This window comes from Callithrix jacchus, chromosome 4 (genome assembly GCF_049354715.1).
Source record: "Callithrix jacchus isolate 240 chromosome 4, calJac240_pri, whole genome shotgun sequence".
NCBI classification, from domain to species: domain Eukaryota; kingdom Metazoa; phylum Chordata; class Mammalia; order Primates; family Cebidae; genus Callithrix; species Callithrix jacchus.
Window position 1 is genome coordinate 24455184 of NC_133505.1, and position 21107 is coordinate 24476290.

Sequence of the window (21107 nt, forward strand, 5' to 3'; positions counted from 1 at the left end):
AGGAATTGTTAAATACTTCCTTTCAAATGGCTATATAATTCCTTCTATTGATGGATATTTAAGTTTTTCAAGGTTTTTTGTACTGTACAAATATTGTGTTCATAAATATTTCTGTTCAAAGAACATTATGTGCTAGTATTTTAATTTCCTCAATATGATAGGTTTGCTAAAGTTGGATTGCTGGGCAGAAAGGTACATATGTGTGCTTTTAATCTGAGAAATGTTTGTTTACTTTCTCAAAGGATGCAATTTCTCTGCATCCTCATCAACACTGTATGCCAACACTTTTTTGCTTTTTTTTTTGTCAACCCAGTGAGTAAACCTTGCTGCCCTGGAAGGTCAGGCTCTCCTGCCATCTGCATTAGGTTCCTTGGGTCCCTCTCAGCCCCTGATTACCACCAGAGTGTCCTCCTGCACTGGTGTGGAATGGCCAGCTGGACTTTGGGCTCCCTCCCCAGGAGCAGTGGCAAGGGCTGCACACGGAATGACTTTTGTGCAAAGTCGGGCATAATTAGTCCTGGAAAACCCTGGCTTTCGTTGGCTAATCTAATCAAAATGCCTTGGGGAGTTTAGGGCTTGGACCACACTGGGCTGGCTCAGCAAGTGATTGTGAATCAGCAGAAGTGGGACTCAGCTAGGAGTCTCCCCACTGCTCCTGCAGCTTCTGTCGGGACACTCAGCCTGAGCCAGCTATGCCCCGAGACTGCGATCCCCTGGCCTGTCTGCAGTGGAGGGCCAGCGGTGGAAGGAGGCAGCAAAGGAAAAGAAAACAGCAGCCACAGAACAAGGGCAGCAATGATGACAGCTGAACTTTTCTTTTCTTCTCCCACCCAGAGTGCCTGGGAGGCTTCTACGGGTGGGATTCAACGCGGGGAGAGCAACAAGGAAGGCTGAACCATCTGGGGGGATTCATTATACAGAGATCCAGATAGTACCCTCTCTTCTTTCTCACCACTCCCACCCCACCCCATTTCCTATAACTTTTTTAAAACTTTAACTTTCATTGAGCACTTACTACATGCTAGGTGTTACGGTAAAGCTTTGCAAACATCATCCATATTAGCCCCATTTACAGATGGGGAGCTGAGGTTTACAGAGACGTTAGTAACTTGCCCAAGACCAGCAAGTAGCAAGAGAGAGAGCTGACATTTGAATGCTAATCTGTTTTGGGAACCTGTTTTAAGAGATCACTTCCCTTTGCTTGTTCTATTACTATTTTGAGGCAAAAGAAAAACTCAACGTCAAAGAAATTTAAGTCCTGTGGTAAGCAGAAAAAGAGCCTTGCAAAAATGTCCATGACTCAGTCACGGGAACCTGTTAATAAGTTAGTTAATGTGGTAAAAGAGAATTAAGATTGCAGGTGGAATTGGACTGCTAAATCAACTGACATTAAAATACGGAGATTATCCTGGATTGTCCCTAGTGGCCAGTGTAATCACAAAGGTCTTTAAAAGTGGAAGAGGAAGAAAGAGAAGGTCAGAGTCCTGTGATGGGAAGACTCAACCCACCCTTGCTGGCTTTGAAGACAGAAGGAAGAGGCCGGAAACCAAGGAATTTCATCAGCCCCGAGAAACTGACAAAAGCAAAAAAAACTGATTCCTCCCTAGCGTCTTCAGAAGGAAATGTGATTTGAGCCCAGGGAAACCCATGTCAGACTTCTGACCTTCAGAAGTAACTGCAAGATAATAAAATAATATTATTGAAGCCAGCAAATTTGTGGTAATTTGTTAAAACTGCAAATAGAAAACTAGTACAAGTCATTATTTGCACTGTACCAATTTAGTTCAGGGAATACATCACATCCGGAGTGGCCTGGGAGTTCAGGATGTACACGTACTGGGGATTTCTCAGGGCCTTCTTTGTCCATGAGTGTATTCAGGGGAGGTGGCAGCTTCATTTCAGCCTGGCGTGATGGTGTTTGTCAGAAAAAGAAGACATTGCAGAATAAATTTTAAGGATGAAAACAAACAAACAAAACACACACAGACACACACACACAAACCTTGTGTTGATTTTTCACGATGTCTCAGCATAGAATTATTTTGTTATTTTTCACATTTGTTGTGCCTCTTTTAGCTGCAAGAGCTTCCTATTTGCATTCTTTCCCTCCAGTAATTTAATAGGCATGCAGTTCTATTAAAGGAGTTCTTGGTTTCTGTAACCATCACAGGCCTGCCCAGATATGAAAAGTTCATTGTCACAGTGATAGATGACCTGAGATACATTCATGAAAAAGCTATCACCAGGTAGTTATTCCCTTGATAAATCACAGCGACTAATATTAGCTACATACCTCATCACCTGGACAAATCGCATGTTGGATTGCTTTTAAGGGGGGTGGCATTTCCAACCTTGTACATTTCCCAGGGTGCAGAAGGAATGGGTCTAGCCTCTATGGAATGCCTGGAATGAATCCCTTGCTGTGGATGTGGTAAGAAGGGAGAAACACAGAAAGACACTAAGCCAGATAAACCTGAGGAAGCCACTGCCTTTCACATGGAGAGACACTCCTTAAAATAGTCCAAGTCCCTGGTAAAGAGAAGAAGGGAGAAAAGGACAGATTTGTCCATCCTTGATTTATTAATCAAGTCACAAATTGCTTTGTTTACATTAAGACACCACTATGGGAGTCTCTTCTTGATTAAGAAAGAAGCAACACCAAGCAAGCAAGCTCGAGGGGATGCCAGGCTGGATAATTAAATTCAGCGCACCTTCCTGACCCGGTTGCCGCAGACTGCAGTGCCTGGGCCTGCTCAGCCTTTCCATTTCCTGGGAGGGTCAGCTGAGCTTTAGCAAGTGACTATAAAAAATGGCTCTCATAGTCCTCAAAGTCCTCTACTTGCTCCCTCAGGCCGTCACCTGAAACAAGTTGGATTGTGCTCTCCCTGAGTCAGGGAGAGAAATCCCAAGCAAAGCGGGTCATTTAATTCTGGCCAAACACAAATTCTTTAAAACAGGCAATTTTGAAGGGGATAATGAGCATCAAAGCCCATGGGAGGCACATCCATCAACCCCAGTCCAGAGATATGACAGTTCAGCCATGCGGTGGCCAGGCCTCCGGGAGGCTTCTAAACTCTCAGTCGGCTGGGCAGTCATGTTGGTACCACCGCACCCTTTGTGCAGAGTGTTTTCCTGTGTAACCATTTTTCTCCTATCCACTTGTAATATTTTCTGCTCTTTGGAACATAATATGAGGAAAACTGCATTTCCTCACTTGCTTTGTTTATAGGGGTTGTTGTATATTGTTTCCTATTTCTGAATTGCCCTTAGACACTTTTATAGACAGCAGAAAAAATGCCTCCAACTCTGCCCAAATCTTTATCTTCAGTAGTCGCTGTAAATTCAGACCCAAAATGTGCTCGTGTGTACCCACTTATACAGATATTCGTAATTATATATTCTCAAATTGAGATATTTTCTGAGACACGCACACATACACACACACTGCATTCGCAAATCTGATCTTATTCCTTCTGATTGGCTCTCGGCCTTCATCTTGTATCTTTTCCATGTTCTTGCCATTTTGTGTTTCATTCTCCACACGCTCCTTCCCCTGAGCTTACAAACACAGTCAAATCTCTCATAGCTTAAAAGAAAACCCCCTTCCCTGTCCATTCTTTTCTGCACTCAGCCATTTCTCCAGCAAATTCCTAAAACAGTGCCCAGCCCAAGGCAGATAGTCAGAAGACATTGAGAGGATACATGAATGAGATCCTCTTCTTCCCCTCTTTGCCAGCTTCCTCCTGGCTGGCCTCCAGACTGTGACCTCCAGAGCCAGGTTCTTCCCTACCAACAACAGACACACCGCTCTCATTGGCCTCCTCCTTTTTCCCCATGTGTATCTTACCCTTTAAAAACTATTTTACGTATTCTATTTTAAAATGTTCACCACGTGTCCACACTCACTATGGGAAAATTAGAAACTGCAGGTGACTCAAAGAGGAAAAAGTTTAAATAGTCATAATTTCTTCAACCAGAGACACACATTTTGGTCTCAGTCTCTCTGGTATTAATTCTTCCATTTCTACATGGGTGTGAAAATGTCATTTCCCTCCTTTAAGAATCTTCATTTCCTTTTCATTGCTGAATCATAACTGAGTGACTCTGATGCCCTGTGTGGCAACGAAGACTCACCAGGATCTGGTTCCATCTCGTCTTGCCAGCCTCCTCCCCATCCACAGCCCTCTGTTTCCCACCCATGCACAGCAGCCATACTGACTTCCTTGTTACTCCTTCAACTGACATATCTCCTCTTCTCTTCCATGACTTTGCTCATTTAATTCTTCCAGGCTAAAATAGATTGCACTTCCACCCTGGTGCCTCCCACTCACCTGTGCATGTCCTATCCCTCCAAGACCCCTCTCAGGCTCAACCTTGCGTGAACCCTTCTCTGATCCCCTGGTCAGAATTATTGGGATGCCCCTCAATAACCCCTTGTGGTTCTTAATTTTGTATCACAATTAGATGAATACTGATCTATTTTGTCTTTAAACCATAAGTTCCTTGAGGTCAGGGACTATGTCTCACCCATCTTTGAACCTCCCAAAGTATTGCAAGTATGCCTGGCCCAGATGATTATTGAGTAAAGAACATTTCCAGTCCTTACCTCCTCACACATATATAGTTGCTTGTTCTAACTTTAAAATAAGTAAAGGTGTTGCTAATGCCAGAGAAGTAGCTTCTCTGGGCTACTTCTTGCTAATGCCTTTTCTCCCTTAGAAACTCTCCCTTGGCAGCCTGGGTGTGTATTCCTGGTGAGTGGAGGCATAAAATTGTTGGCTGCATTTCACGGAATACCTACCTACCAATGTAGGTACATCCAGAGTAATGCTGATAAGAGGGAATGAAAAAATGATGGCTAAAAGAAAAGGGAAAGAGAAAAGAAGCAACTGAATACATTCTGTTCATGCCTTTCAGAACAATTGGCTTAACATTTCATTAGCTTGTTGTATTTTCTCATAGGCTACAGGGAAACATGAAAGACTCATGTTCCTCCCTTCATTCCTTCTCTCTCATTCAAGGAACTTTTGAAATCTATAACTTCCCTGCTCCCTTGTTGGAAAAGGAGAGTTTCCCATGTTTCTTCTTCACCTGGACTGTGCACTCATTACCTAATGCATACACAGTGACTGTGCACATGCGAGCCAGCCTCCAAAAGGGCTTCCAGTGAACTTGACTCCTGGTATATGTTCCGTATGTAGTCACTTTGCACAATGGATCAGGGCTGGCCTTGTGTGACCAATAGAATATGAATAAAGTAATGACATTTGACTTCCAAGGATAAATCATAAAAGGTATTGTAGTTTCCTCCTTGGTCTCTTGGATTACTTTCTTTGGGGGAAGCCAGCTGCCATGCTATGAGGCATTCAAGCAGCCTGTAGAGAAACCCACATAGAAAGGAACTGAGACCTCCTGTCAACAGCCAGCACTGACTTGCCAGCTTCAGGAGTGAGCCATTTTGAAAAGTAGGTCCTCCAAGTTCAGTCAAAACTTTAGACAACTTCAGCCCTAGCCGATATTGAATGGCAATTTCATGGAGACCCCGAGCCAAGACCATCCAACCAAGCTGTTCTGAAATTCTTTTCCACAGAAACCATGAGAAATAATAAATGATTGCTTTTAAGCCACTGTGGAAGGATAATGTGTGGTGCAGCAACAGATAACTAATAAAGTGCATCTGGCATAGTCTTTCATTTTAATCTGCAGTATTTGTTCACCTGTTTCTATGTGTTCGTGTGAGTTTTGATAGGTTTTGTTTGTAAGTTTTTTGTTGTTGTTGTCATTTTTGGAGACAGAGTCATGCTCTGTCACCCAGGCTGCAGTGCAGACATGATCTCGGCTCACTGCAACCTCCACCTCCTGGGTTTAAGTGATTCTCCCACCTCAGCTTCCCAAGTGGCTGGAACTACAAATGTGCGCCACCACACTTAGCTAATTTTTTAAGTTTTTTGTAGAGACAGGGATCTGCCTATGTTACCCAGGCTGGTCCCTAACCCCTGGTCTTAAGTGGTTCTCCTGCCATGGCCTTCCAAAGGGGTGGGATTACAGGCTTGAGCCACATTGCACCCAGCTTTTAAGATTTTTTAAAACAAGGATTTTAGAGATTTCAGTCATTTTGTATAGCAAATAGCAAACTTCTTTGAGCATCTAAAGTCTTTAAACAATGATTCTTGTCAACCTGGAAGTGGTTTAGAAAAATAGCACTAAATATACAAACAGGAGAAGAGTCATAAAGAGAAGTAATGTTACTCAAAGACTAGTAGGGAACCACTGCAGTGATTAAGTCTGAAAAGAGTAGATGGGAAAAGGGCAACCACAACAGGGCCATTATGACACTATGCTGGCTTTGCACAGCTGGAGACACCCCCAGAAGCTGAAGGGAGAAACCTCTTTTCAACTTTCCTCCCACCTTCCAATTTCCTGCCAGAGCCTCCCATTGGTAAAGTTAACAGGAAGCAGTAGACAAGGGATTCTGGGAAGTGTAGTTTTCAGGCTTCCTGTCCTTGAAATAAAGAAAGGATATATTGATAGGGCAGCATGGAGCTAAGCTCAAAACACATTCTTTGTCACCGGCAAAAAATAACAGACATAATGAAAATAAAAATGGATGTGTTTGAAGGGGCTCCACTCAAACATGAAGTAGACAACCTGAGTGATTAGAGAAAGAAGAATTCAGATGCTCCCACATTCATTTTCCAAGATATATCCCAGGAGCCGGCCAAAAGACTGGGAACCCTAAATTCCCAGTCTTTTATAGACCTCTAAACTCTTCAAGTGAGATCCCACAATAGAGTCCTTTTCAGTATTTGTAGTAGACCACCCCTATTAGGAAGAGCTAACATGTTGGACACATGAGGGGTCAGGTGCTGTTTTAACTGCTTTTCACTTAAATAATTTAGCTCATCAACACCTCCATGATGTTGGTCCTATTGTGATCCATTTTACAGGTGAGCAAGCTCAGTCCCAGCGACGTTAAGTCACAGAGATGGTGTCAGAGTCAGGTCCCAATACGATATTCTGGCTTCAGAGGCCATGTCTTTAACCATTCCGTTATCCTGCCTCTCACTTGTTGAACCTATGCCCAAAGGTTATTTAACAAGATTAACAATACAAAAAGGAACTAAATAACAGGCACTATGGAAACCCAACCCCTGAGCTACAGGGCCAACCTAAGACTCAGCTTGTCCAAATGTTGACTGACAGACAACCCATTAATTCTTTAGGAAAAACCACCATTTTATTAAACTATCTGATGCTCTTTTTCTGAAATTCTGGAAGACCCTTCTGAATTTTGAAATACCCCTCTCCAACCAAGTGTGGAGGAGAATTAGTAACCAGTACTCAAGAAGGACTTGTGCATGCAAGAGCTATGTGCTTGGGCGGTGATGACAGTCCATGCAAAACACTAAAATTAGGGTGTAGTTTCCCACTACCCAGTACCCAGGCTGAACACATGAAAATGATCATTTCAATAAGCTTGCCTAGCTTTTCCCTTTGATGGTGAGACACAGTGGGAAAAGATTGGTTCTTTAAAAATTTCATTCCAGTATCTTTGACAACTTTATTTTTTTCATGTTTGCAGGATTTATCTCATTTTTTAAACAGCAGGTGATTTGCACCATTTTGAAAAAATCAGTGCCTTTCTCATTATAGCTTGAGAAAGACTAGGCTAAAGAGCTAAAGAGAGGAGCCCAGCGGGGCAGAATGTATCACGTAGTAGCACCACACTCTTGTATCAGTTACCTTGTTTTCTGAAGGTGCTGTTTTCTTCTTGGAAGTCTCCAAGTTGGGCCTGTCTATTAGGTTTCAAAAGAAGCAGAAGGACAGTAGTGGCATGTATGGCTTTTCAAATATTTCTGATGGCAGATCTGCAGTACCCGGGTCTCGCCGAGCCAAATACCAGAAACACTGATGCTTCTTGACCACCACCTTCCAGTGAAGTGGAGAATGGCTGTGCTCCACTTGGTCCAGAGTAGTCAGCAGGCTCTTTAGGACATTGCTGGGTGCTGGATAGCACCATACAAGGCAAAGTGAGTCAAATTCCTGTCCTCTTGGGGGTGCATCTGAAACAGAGAACATAAAGAATGACATAGCTGTAATTATTTAAGCTTAATGTAAGACACTGGTTTCCATGTAGTTTATAAAAATAATGTTCATTGTTTTACAGTTATCCCACCTACAGACTTGCATAATAAACCAATCAGCATTCCCTTTGCTACATTTTCCCTTGTTCATGGCCACATAAGAAAAACTGGGATCCCCTAAGTAAAAATAAAAAAAGACCTATTATTTTGATGACCATGGCCTCTGCGTGGTTGTGCATGAAAGGGTGCAGAAAAAGAAATTATTACACAATAGCCTTTCTCAGAATGAATGGCTTATTTTAAATAATGCGTTTTTCTTGGCAAGTTCAGAGCTACTACAAAACAACCATCACTGCTGAAGCCTTGCACACCCAGCAGGAACGAGTCATCTTCTCTCGCTCAAGGGTCCTGCCAATTGTGAACTCTTCTCTCCTCACTTCCAGTGCAGGGGGACGGGTAATTCCAAAGCTCACGTATACACCAGAGTCATCTTTTTAGGTTTTGTCCCTCTCCCTTTGGGGTCTTTTTATAACGCAGTGCCCACATGAAGAGAAGAAAGTCAGCACCAAGCCGATGGACTCCAAGAGATCACAGATAAGACAGTGGTTTCCGAGTAAGTACAACATTACAAAACAGGGTGAAAACTATCAAGCACAGGTGGGTGTCTGCTACTGAGAGGGGCTGGAAAGAGCTGAGAGAGCCCGTCAGGGTAAAGATCATCACTTGCTCTTTCTGTCATATGTCTCTCCCTACTGGATCCAAGGCCTGCCTTTTTCTCTTACCCCACTGTTTACCTGCCTTGCTTGCCCCACACTCATTCAACCTTCATGCTTTTGAACTCATATTTCCTCTGCCTCTCCCCAAAACCTTTGCATGGAAGACTCCCTCCTGCTATTTTGTTTCAACCTCAATAATATCTCTCCAGAGATACCTTCTCTGACCTTTCACTGTAAAGTGATAGCCACCTTCTCTCGAAACCCTCTCAGCAAACAGGTACTATCACATTGCCTAATTTTGTTTCATTTACAGCATTTGACGCTTGCACCCTAAAAAAAAAAATAGCTGTTTAACATTGCTTCATACTCTAAGTTTTGATGCCCTAGGCAAAGCTTGGCCCTAGGCCTTGGACAGACAGATTCTTCTGTGCAGTTTTCTATCTACTGGAGGTCTGAGTGGTCACCTCCAGCCTCTCCCCAGCACCCCTCTGCATTTGCATCACTACAGTTCAACATCCAGATTTTATCTCCACCACTTAGTTCACATCATGGTCTCTTTTGCTCTTAACCGTAAGCAGACCTCAATATAGGATCAAGAAGCAAGTGCTGAGCACCTGCAGAGGATCTCATGTGGCTGACCTCAACCATCCAGAAGAGCAGAAAGTAAGCGGATACAAACCACCTTCCTCACGGCCTGCGGAGGGACACAGGAACCTGTGACTGCACGAGCAAATGTTGCCACAGGGCTCTGTGTGGTGTGTGACTGGGGGTGTGTGGATCCACAGCAAAAGGGATCAAGAGGCAAACTTTGCCTGTGATGGCAACACCATTCAGGTTTCCCACTTCTGTCTTCGGGGCTGACTTGCTGCAGTTGGAAAGCGGCTTCCCTGAGTTCTTTTCCTGCCCTTTCTCCCCCAGGAAGCTGAGGAGAGGAGGAAAATGAAGTCTCTGATGCAGGGCTAAGGTTAGACAGAAAACATAAGAACAAGGAGGAAAAGAAGCCCTCTAAAACTCTTGGACAAGGACATTGAAGGACAGAATATATATTTCTAGGGTCCCTAATTGCCATTTGGAACATTTTCCCCATACACCAGTGTTTCTCAACAAGAGGTAATTGTGCTCCCCAGGAGACATTTGGTAATGTCTGGAGACAGTTTTGCCTGTTACGTCTGAGGAGGGAGTGCCACTGGTATCCCTGAGTAGAGGCCAAGCGTGCTGCCACACATCCTACAATGCACAGGACAGCTCCTGCCACAAAGAATTGTCTGCCCCAAAACGTCAATAGTGATAAACTATGCGACAGGCCAATGATGTATTTGGTAATTTTGTTTAGCAACTCAACCATAGTGGGTTGAATAGGTTTTGAAGATTTGCTTTATTAATTAATTTATTTTGACAAGGTCCCCCTCTGTCACCCAGGTTAGGATGCAGTGGCACAACATGGCTCACTGCAGCCTCAAACTCCCAGGCTCAAGTGATCCTCCCACCTCAGCCTCCCGAGTAGCTTGGACTACAGGCATGTACCACCACGCCTGGCTGATTTTAAAAATTTTTATAGAGATGAGTTCTTGCTATGTTGCCCAGACTGGTCTCAAACTCCCGTGCTCAAGCAATCCTCCCACCTCGGCCTCCCAAAGCACTAGGATTATAGGTGTGAGCCACTGCAACCTGCCAATATTGACTGTAATATCTTGCTCATGTCTCCACTAGATAATATCTTTTAAGCTTCCCTTGGTCAAATAATAGCAATTACATGGCTCACACATAGCAGGTACATACATCACCTTGTTCATTTCCTTCACAGCACTAAGCACAAAGTGGAACAACCTTTTAAATTTGTTTAATTGAAAGATTTCTGCCCCAAATATGATATAAGCTCCTATAATATTGCTTAATCTAGAGTAGACACTCAATAAATATTTCCTGAATGAATGAATTCCGACAGTTGGCTACTGCTTGTTTCTTCTTATAGGCAGAGGCCATCTCTCGTGTATGTGTCTATAGCTATAGCACCTGGCCCAGATTTTTGCAGATACAGGAAACTCAACAACTAATCTCTGAATCCATGAATCAAGGCACGTAAATGAATAAATGAATTAATTAATACATAAATGAATGGGTAAATAGTACTAACATTTCTATATCCATTGTGAAAAAATTAATAAGCATGCGTGCTACTATAGAGGATATTTCAGAATTGGTGAGTTTAAGGGCCTTGTTCTATGCTCCAGCTTCTCCTCTGTAGAACTTTCTTCCCGGGAGTCAGGTGAAGAGGACAGATTGAGTGCTAGAGACAGTGGTTTTCAGCAGAACTCTGAACCTAAGCTGAGGAAGTGATGACTCCTTTCCCTTCCTAACAACTTTCTAAGAATGTTTTGGCCGTCTGCCACCACAGGATGAATGCTGCAAGTGTAAGTTAGTAATACGGTGAGTGTGATGATTCAAATGGCTCAAAGAAGGCAAAAAAAGTCTTTGTTCCACAGTTCTCTTTCATATTCTTTCCTATAAATAGCATGTTGAGCTTTAAGAGCTGCTAGATTTTATAAACTTCTTTTCCAGAGTGATTTATTAGTGTCAAGCATTATTATTATCCTGTAGTTCCAAACTCCTCTCCTGTGGGCAGTAATTTACGTTAGTTTTTTTCTCTGTGATAAACTTTTGCATGATTAGCAAGTCTTTAATTAGGGATCATAGTTACCTCGGAGGTCTCTGCAAAGAAACAGCCAACAATTTCAGGGTAAGAGACTAAACACAAGAGGGAAGCCAATTTTGCAAAGTGTCCCAATAATGTCTGTCATAGAACTTTTTTTCTCTGAGCCAGGATCCAACACAGTATCATTCATTGCATGTAGCTGGCATGCCTCTTTAGTCTCCTTTGATCTCCAACAGCTGATGGGGGAATATTTGCAGCAAGTATCTACTAAAAAATATTTACACTCTCCAGACACATCAGCTTGGTTAATTGGAAAGCTTTTAATAATTGTTTTAGTTCATAAAATTAAGAGTTTCCATAAAAATCAATAATACAGTATTTTACAACAATATTTATCTAGCAACTGACTACAGTATTTCAACATGCAAAGCACATAAAGACATTTTTCACCCTAAATTACATCTAGAATACTTGCCTATATTTGAAAGTGACGGAAAATTAGTGAGTAAATATTCCCCTATTCTCTTTCTTGAGTGGACAATTCTGAGACACATTCTACACATTTTATAAGGAGGTCCTGGCAGCATTGAGATGCGCTTGCTCACAAAGGTGTCAGTCTTAGTCTGTATGAGCTGTTATGACAAATACACCACAGCCTGGCTGGCCAGCATAGTCAGGTTCTGGTGAATGCTCACTGTCCTAATTCTAAGACAATGTTCTTGTTATGTCTTCACATGGCGGAAGGGGAAGAAGTGAGAGAGACACCCAGGGTCCCATTTATAAGGACACTCATCATTTTCATGAGGGCCCCATCCTCATAACCTAATCACTTTGTAGAGGCCCCACCTCCTAAGATTATCACTGTGGGGGTCAAGATTTCAACATATAAATTTTGGGAAACACAAACATCCAGTCCAAAACAGTGACCAAATTAAGAACTCATGCTTGCAAGGATCCAAGAAGGAAGAGTAAAAAAATCAGTTAAAAGAAAAATATGATAGGATAGTTGAAAGACATTGAAAATTGAAAGACATTCACTCATGGAAACTCCAGAAGGAGAGAACAAAGAAAATAGGGGAAGTAATTTAAGAAATAAAATAACATTTCCCAACTGAAGAAGAGCATCAGTTGTCAGATTGAAAGAGCCTGCTGAGTGACATCTCTGGAGAGAAGAAAGCCAGTTACCTAGAATGAAAAGAGAAAAAAAAATGGCATTGCACTTCTCCTGGCAACATGGACATTAGAAAACTCTGCGGGAACCATGGCAATAGTCCAATGTGTTGATGGTGAAGCACTCTTGTTGCTTTTGTTTTGTTTTGTTTTTGAGATGAGGTTTTGCTATATCATCTAGGTTGGTCTTGAACTTCCTGCCTCAAATGATCCTCCCATCTCAGCCCTTTCATGTATTTCCTTTTTGGACAGAGCTGTCTTTTCAATTTTCTCTCCCTGATTGTGGTAGCCGACTGGAATAGATTATCTCAAGCTCTGCTTTTCTATTCTAGGTCCCTACACCAGGACGCCTCTGCAGGGAAGGAAGTTTGCTTGCTTTACAGTGTAGTTCTCCATTTTTAACTGGGAATCAAACACATGTGTTGTGTGTATAAACCAGGAGACAGAAGAGAGATGCTTTCTGGACTGTCTCAGCAGAAGCATTGCTTCATGGACCCTTCTCTTCTTATTCCATTTGATCTCTCTGACTTTGGAATTTCCCGGACTGGCCTTTCACTTACGGGTGTGTTGGGATGTAGTGTTCTGGGATGAGGAGCCTGTTTTCAGTCTCCTCCCATTCATTTTCTGTCTTCTTTCCAGGAATGTCTCGAATTTTCTGATCTTTTAATGGTGGTTTCATTTCATGTTTTCCTCGAATGTTGTAAAGTTATTTTTTTCTAAAATATAGCTTTTTTATTTTAATAGATTCAGGATTGGAGGGAAGGTGAAAGATTGCACTGTTTGTCAACTTGATCTAATATCATTCACGTATATTATATTTTTACATTATGTACTATAGAAAAATTACATTGTGAAACATATATTAACAAATTACACTGTATATATTATTTTATAATCTCCTTTTCACTTGGCACTATACTTTTAACACTTCCCTATAGAAAGACTTCATTAAATTTTTCTCAAATGTAAAGGACAACACCATGGGTAAATTTAACACATAACCAGAAATAGGACACTAAATTTAGGAGATGTTAATTATCTAAATTGAAAAATGTGTGATATATTCTTTTTTTTCTTTAATGCCAGATCTTAAAACATTTGGCTCTTATTCAACCAAAAAGATTGATCCGATTATCAACCTATTTGTTAATTTAGTTGTTTTGAAGTCCAGTTGTCTTAGTTTAATGGCCAGTTGTATACAAAAATCCAGAGATATAAGAGCAACATTTATTCTGGTTGGTATATTTTTTAAATTTGGCTGTACGCATAACATGAAGGGAAGATGCAAAGAAATTGCACAAACATCTCTGTTAGAAAATGTCTGCATGAAAAAATCAGAATACAAGGACTGTGTATAAATTCGAAAGCCTAGGGAAATGAAATAGAAGGCAAGTGAGAAAACTTTGTCCTTTCTTGGAGACTTTTTCCCCCCACTCTGAAAAAATAGGAAAAAAATATAATCTGGACCCTCTCCAAGACCCAGAAAAAAGGAAATAAACACATACAACAAGGCAAAGCAACTTAACATTATAGTTGGTGACTCTCAGAAAATAAGAGAGTGCAAGGAATAAAATAATGACATTGAGACTGTGTGTAAAACTCAGTGGGGAAGGATAATAATGTTCTTTGAGGGTTTACTAAAATATAAAGGAATTCTCCAAGAAATGGCAATCACTGAAGCTCTTAAATATCAGAAGCATAAGACTAGAGACTTTACAAGAATATCTTTTTGATTCACAGAGGAGCTCACTCAAAGTTCTAAAGAAAATCTCTAGCATATCCCCCACCTCAATGAATATCTTTGAGGTAGGCAGAATAATGGACCCACAAATATGTCTATTTCTTTTCTTTTGTTTTTTTTTAGACAGAGTCTCACTCTGTTGCCCAGTGTTGGAGTGCAGTGGTATGATCTTGGCTCACTGCAACCTCTGCCTCCTGGGTTCAAGTGATTCTCCTGCCTCAGCCTTCTGAGTAGCTGGAATTACAGGCGCATGCCACCACACCCGGCTAATTTTTGTATTTTTAGTAGAGACGGGTTTTCACCATCTTGGTCAGGCTGTTCTCAAATTCCTAGCCTCATGATCTGCCCGCCTCAGCCTCCCAAAATACTGGGATTACAGGCATGAGCCACCATGCCAGGCCAATATGTCTACTTTCTAACCCCCAGAATATGATACCTTCCATGGTAAAAGGGACTTTGCAGATGTGATTAAGGTTAAATATTTTAAAATAGGGAGTGTATCTGGATTATCCAGGTGGATTCAATATAATCACACAAGTTCTTAAAAGTGGAGAACCTCCCAGCTGCAAGTAAAGAGATGAGAGGGGATAAAAAGGAGGAGAGACTCACAGCACAGGAGGAACTCAACCACCATTGCAGGCTTGGAAGATGGAGGGAGAGGCCATGAGCCAAGAAATGCAGGGCCTTCAGAAGCTAGGAATGGCCCTCCACTGACAACTGGCAAGGAACCAAATTCTGTCAACAACCCAAATTAGCAGAAAGAAACATAGCCTATTGACACTTTGGTTTTACTCAAAGAAAACCATGTGGGTCTTCTGCCTTACAGAACTGTGAGAGGTTACATTGGTGTTGCTGAATCCTCTGAGTTGTTAGTAATTTATAATGGCAGCAAAAGAAGCCACTAAGTTGTTAGTAATTTGTAATGGCAGCAAAAGGAGTTCGACTTTGATCTGCTGTTCTCTGCCAACTAGGCCCAGATTAAATGAAATATTGGAAACTTGGATTTCTACATATAAGTAGAAATGTTTTAAAGTAAAAACATCATTTAAAACAGGAGAAATTTAACTGTGAGCCAACTGATGCTGTTGCAGCTTTGTAAGAGTCAAGATCCAAAGGCGGAAGTGGAGGGTGACGGTGGTGGTCACGAAGGAGGGCCTCCCTCTGCTCGTGGGAATTTGCAGCACTCCTGTGTCTGAATGTTCCTCCTCCAGACGTGTCTGCAGCATGCCTTCTGCCCACACAGAGGCTATATTCCACTCCTCTTCTGTGGGAAGACTCAATTTTAAAATGGAAGCTCTTCCGAAAATAGAGTCCCATTGGATCTGCAGCTTGGATGTCATGACATTCCCTGAGTACTACTCAATGTGTAACGGTTTCACTTTTGTTGGATGAAGTGAACAATATACATTCCAAAAAGCTTCATTCCATTTTTCTTAGACTTTCAATCCTTTCCTGTGTTCTTGAGTGTTCTGCCCGGCCTAAAGTAGGAAATATTAAATTATCTAAGTTCAGCAGTTGGAAGCTGCATTTGTAAATATTTTGATTAGCAAGTTTGTTAGACATTGTGTGGATAGGCCTAACTTCTAAATTTAATGTTTCCATTTTTTTAAAAAACAAAACTGTGACTGAAAATTATACCCATGCTGTGTGTGCAGATCACATACAGCAGACATGGGCCTGTGCAGATTCAGGACAGTAGTTAGGTACATAAAGAAGTTTTGGTAAAACAGAATATTTCCATGTCACACAGGATTTGCCATAGTCACTGAGCTTGGCTGAGACTATTAGCTTCTTTCTTCCCACCTATCTTCCTTATTTCCTTTTCCCCTCTTTTATTCATTAGATATGTATTGAGTCTCCTCCATCTCATGCACTATGTTAGTGCTAGAAATCAATGATTAGAAAAGCATGTAGGGTTCCTATACGAATGGGGCTTAGAATCTAAGTGGTCAATCAGACTTTAAATAATAGCACCAATGTATATAAATCCAGTGACATAAAAGTGCTTAAGGACAGTATGAAGCAGGGAGCCTAGAACTGCTCTGGAAGGTCAGAAAAGCTCCCTAAGGGAAGTAGCCCTAAGTTACACTGTGAAGGATGAGGGGGAGCCAACTAGGAACCAGCAGCTCATGCAAAGTCCTGAGAGGGAGGACCATGTCAAAGACGTCACTATCTAGGACCAGTGGCATGGAGGTGAGAAGAATTTACCAAGACAGTTGTGGGTAAAGAAAGGCAGATTTATTAGAGAAAGTATGAAAATATGTTGTAAGGGGACAATGAGCAGTTAGTAAGAGAAGTGCGAACTGCAAAGAGACAAAGGCTTGCTGGGGACTTTAGCGAATAGTACTTATGCTGTGTGCTGAAGAGGGCTTTGTGCAGTACTGATAATGCCAAGGTGGCAGTGAACTAACTTGCATTTTTCTATCAGGCAAGGGTCTGATTATAGTGGGTGCAGGAAGATAGTGAGTTTTTTGCACAGGATGACTACGTGTCCTGGACCATCAAGAAAGTCAGACACAACTCATCTGCTTTTTCTTTTCCTTTTCTTTCTTTCTTTTTTTATTTTTTTTTTTAGATGGAGTTTTGGTCTTGTTGCCTAGGCTAGAGTGCAATGGCGTGATCTCAGCTCACTGCAACCTCCGCCTCCCAGGTTCTAGTGATTCTCCTGCTTCAGCCTCCCAAGTACCTGGGATTACAGGTGCATGCCAGCAAGCCCAGCTAATTTTTTTTTTTTTAAGTAGAGACAGTGTTTCACCATGTTGGTCAGGCTGGTCTCGAACTCCTGACTGCAGGTGATCCACACAACTCAGCCTCCCAAAGTGCTGGAATTACAGGTGTGAACCACCGTGCCCAGCCCAATCTGCTTTTTCTTTTTTCTTTCCCTCAGTCTTGCCATCCTGACTCCTTTTCCCTAATTAGGACGCCACAAAAGATTTCCATCATTTTCCAAAAAGAAAAGGGAAAACCTGAAGAGTTTTAAATATAGAAAAGAGAATCAGATTTTGAATTTTCAAAAAATCTTTGTGGAGGCAGAAAATAGGCGAGGGAGGGGTAGGGGAAGCAAGAGTGGACTGGGTGAGAAATGGCCTGTGGCTGTAGGACAGAGTGGAGTGTGGGGGTAGGAAGTGTCCAGACTTCCTCCTACATCTGGTCTGAACAATGGATGAATTCACCTGTGACATCATTAGGTCTAGGACTTCTTGTAGAGATTTTCTTTTTTTTTCTTTCTTTGTTTTTTTTTTAGAGATACAGTCTCTCTCACTATGTTGCGCAGGCTGACTTCAAACTCCTAGGCTCAGGTGATTCTCCCACCTCAGCCTCCTGACTAGCTGGGACTTCAGGTGTGTACCACAACTCCTGGCTGTCTGGAGATTTTTGATTATTGATTCAATCTCCTTACTAGTCATAGGTCTGTTCGGATTTTCCATGTCTTCATGGTTTAGTCTTGGTAGGTTTTACGTTTCTAGGAATTTGTCCATTTCATCTAACAAATCCAATTCATTGGTGTACAGTTGCTCATAGTATTCTCTTAGAATCTTTTTTATTTCAGTAAATCCGTAGTTAATGTCTTGTGTTGTCTTTTCTTTCTTTCTTTCTTTCTTTCTTTCTTTCTTTCTTTCTTTCTTTTCTTTCTTACCTTCTTTCCTTCTCTCTTTCTCTCTCTCTTTCTTTCTTTCTTTCTTTCTTTCCTTCTCTCTTTCTCTTTTTCTTCTTTCTTTCTTCTCTTCAGCTGTTGTTTATTGACATACAGCTAGGCTTTCCAGCCACAGGCCCAGAGGTGACTGCAGTAGTGGGGAGGTGGAAGGTGGAGGGTCGAGTGTTTCCTATAGTACAGCTGAGTGGAGGGTGGGGACAGGTGTCAGTGAAAAAGGCCCAGGGGGTTGGGAAAGCAAGTAAGGGCCAGGGCCAGAGTCTGCTTAAACTGGAACTACTGCCCCACGCCCTAAGTCACCTAACTCTTGGTGGCTGTTTCCTGACCCCAGGCCATGGTTGGGAGTCCTCTGGGCATCCATTTTCTACCGGAACTGAACAGAGTACACACAGGAAAGGAAGCTGTCACCCTCTTGCCATATGCTCCGGGGGCCTGCATTCTGCATTCCTCCTTCTTGCCTTGCTTGGGCGGGGCCACATGATGGGCAGCCAAGCTCTGGGCTGTCACACCAGAGCAGGCTCTAAAAACAGCTATGTTTCAGCGAGGCATAAATCTTCTATCCCGGTGTCCCAGCCTACCAGTCCATGTTACAGCCCAGAGTGAGCTCTTTAAGCATTGCTGGCCTAATGGAGGGGTTGGGGAAGGGAGTGGACAGGGGCTGGAGGAAGGGCTCTGGGGTCTATCACAGTCTATCACAGCACAGGAACAACATGCATGGTGTTGGTGAAGCCAGAGCCACGGTGTCACCAGGTCAGCACAATGACCACATCTTCCTCCTTAAGAAACCTCAGACCTTACCAACATTCATGGCCAAGTTCACCCTGACGTCCACATCCTCAGCCCAGGCCTCCTGGACCAGGTCCTTACGCAGCACAGGGAAGATGCCACAGTACAGGTGGACCTGGCGAGCTGTCTGGGGATTCCATGTCACAGAAATCATGGGGGTGCGTGGGCAGTATGGCTACCTGATGGGCATACCCGCAGACTTGGTGAGGATGATTATGGCCCCACTGCAGCACTTGAAGGAGGCCTCCACGGCACCCACGGCAGTGGCTTCTGTGGGGTTGCTGGTAATGGGTGCCAGGTGGCAGAGCTCCTCAAATAATTGCAAGTGGTAGATGGTGGCCTTACAGGCAATCTGGTGCTGCATGCACACAGCCTCCAGAGGATAGTCCCCTTTGGCTGCGTCTCCAGATAGCATGATGAAGTCAGCTCCCTCCAGAACTGCACTGGCCACACCACTGACATCAGCTCGGGTGGGATGCAGCTGCTTCCTCTTCTTCAATAACTTTTTCTTCCTCCTCCCTTTCCTCCTCCTCCTCCTCCTCCTCCTCCTCCTCCTCCTCCTCTTCTTCTTCTTCTTCTTCTTCTTCTTCTTCTTCTTCTTCTTCTTCTTCCTCTTCTTCTTCTTTCTTCCTCTTTTTTTAAGGCAGAGTTTTGCTCTTGTTACCCAGGCTGGAGTGCAATGGTGCAATCTCAGCTCCCAGGTTCAGGCAATTCTCCTGCCTCACCCTCCCAAGTAGCTGGGATTACAGGCATGTGCCACCATGCCTGGCAAATTTTGTAACTTTAGAAGAGATGGGGTTTCTTCATGTTGGTCAGGCTGGTCTCAAACTCCCAACCTCAGGTGATCCACCTGCCTCGGCCTCCCAAAGTGCTGGGATTGCAGGCATGAGCCACCATGCCCAGCCAGGGTAGAGATTCTTGACCATGTCCTCCAGCATCAGAGTGGCAAGATGACAGGCTTCCCAGCTTAGTTGTACCACCCAATCATCATTGTCTGAGCAAGGAAGACCTTCTCTGCAGGAATCGCATCTCAGTGCGATCGCATCTCAGTGATCCACTACAAGCCACCATAATCCCATCACTGGCCTCCAGGATTTCATCAAACCTCCAACCCCTTTCATGATTCTCAATTTTGCTGATTATCTTGATGTTCTTTCCTTTCTCTCCCAGGACCTTCCTAACTTCATGGACATCAGATGTCTTGCAGATGAATGACGTGAACATCATATCGACATCTTACTTGACCCCTAACTTCAGGTCCTGGATGTCCTTCTCCAACATGTCAGGCAGGTCCACGGAAGCCCCTGGAAGGTCCACACCCTTCTTGCTGCCCAGGGAGCCACCATTTTCCACCTCCGTCACCAGAAAGTCAGCATCCATCATCCATGTAGATCTTGCTGCCCACCTCCACCACTTTGCAGATGTCCTCGTAGTCTAGCCACAGGATGTTCTTGTTACACTTTTCCATGTAGGCATTATCCAGTGTGAACTTGAGAGGGGCTCCATTCTTCAGCTCCACCTCTGCAATGCTGCTGCCTTGGAGGAGCCCAGTTGGGATCTCAGGGCCTTTAGCATCCAGAGCCACAGCAATGGGCTGGTAGAGGATGGAGTAAGAAGCACAGCTTTCCGTGACTGTGTGAACTTTCTTGACGGCCTCTGCATGGTACTTGTGAGTTTCATGAGAGTTCAGATGAGCCACATTCATTCCAGACTTAATCATCTTCTTCAGCATCTTTAATGATGGGGAAGCCTGGGCCCATGGTACAGATGATGCTAGTGCTCTAGGCTGTGATGGGTGGCAATTCAGTGGCCAGGCAGTACATGCCCTCCAGGAATGTGTCAGCCATGGCTGCATGCAGCTGAGTCTGAATGAAGACCACCCCAGCTTCACTATGGTGCTTCAACATTACTCCTGAGGTCCTCAAACCCAGAGAGAGGTCAGGAGCCCTTGATACGCAGTTGCTGTGCCTACTTTCATTTCTAATTTTAGAAATTTGAGTAGTATCTCTTTTTTTCTTAATTCTCCTTGCTAAAGGTTTGTCAATCTTTTCAAATAACCAACTTTTTATTTCATTGATTTTTTTGTATTATTTTTCTATTTTCTGGTTTATTTATCTCTGCTCTAGTCTTTCTTAAGGAGAATGTATTTTTAAAGACATAATTAGTTTTCTTTATTGTTAGTTACTAACTTTGAAAGTTTTATTCTCTTTTAAGGAAAATGTATTTTTTTAAATATAAATTAGCTTTCTTGGTGCTACTAACTTTGAAAGTTTTATTCTGCACATGGCAACACTATACAAAATTA

At 42.8% G+C, this 21107-nt stretch overlaps 1 pseudogene; it reads right to left on the reverse strand.

Annotated features, from left to right (window-relative positions):
• Positions 1 to 18708: 18708 nt before the first annotated feature.
• LOC100409819 (pyruvate kinase PKM pseudogene) lies at positions 18709 to 20709 on the reverse strand (annotated as a pseudogene).
• Positions 20710 to 21107: the final 398 nt, after the last annotated feature.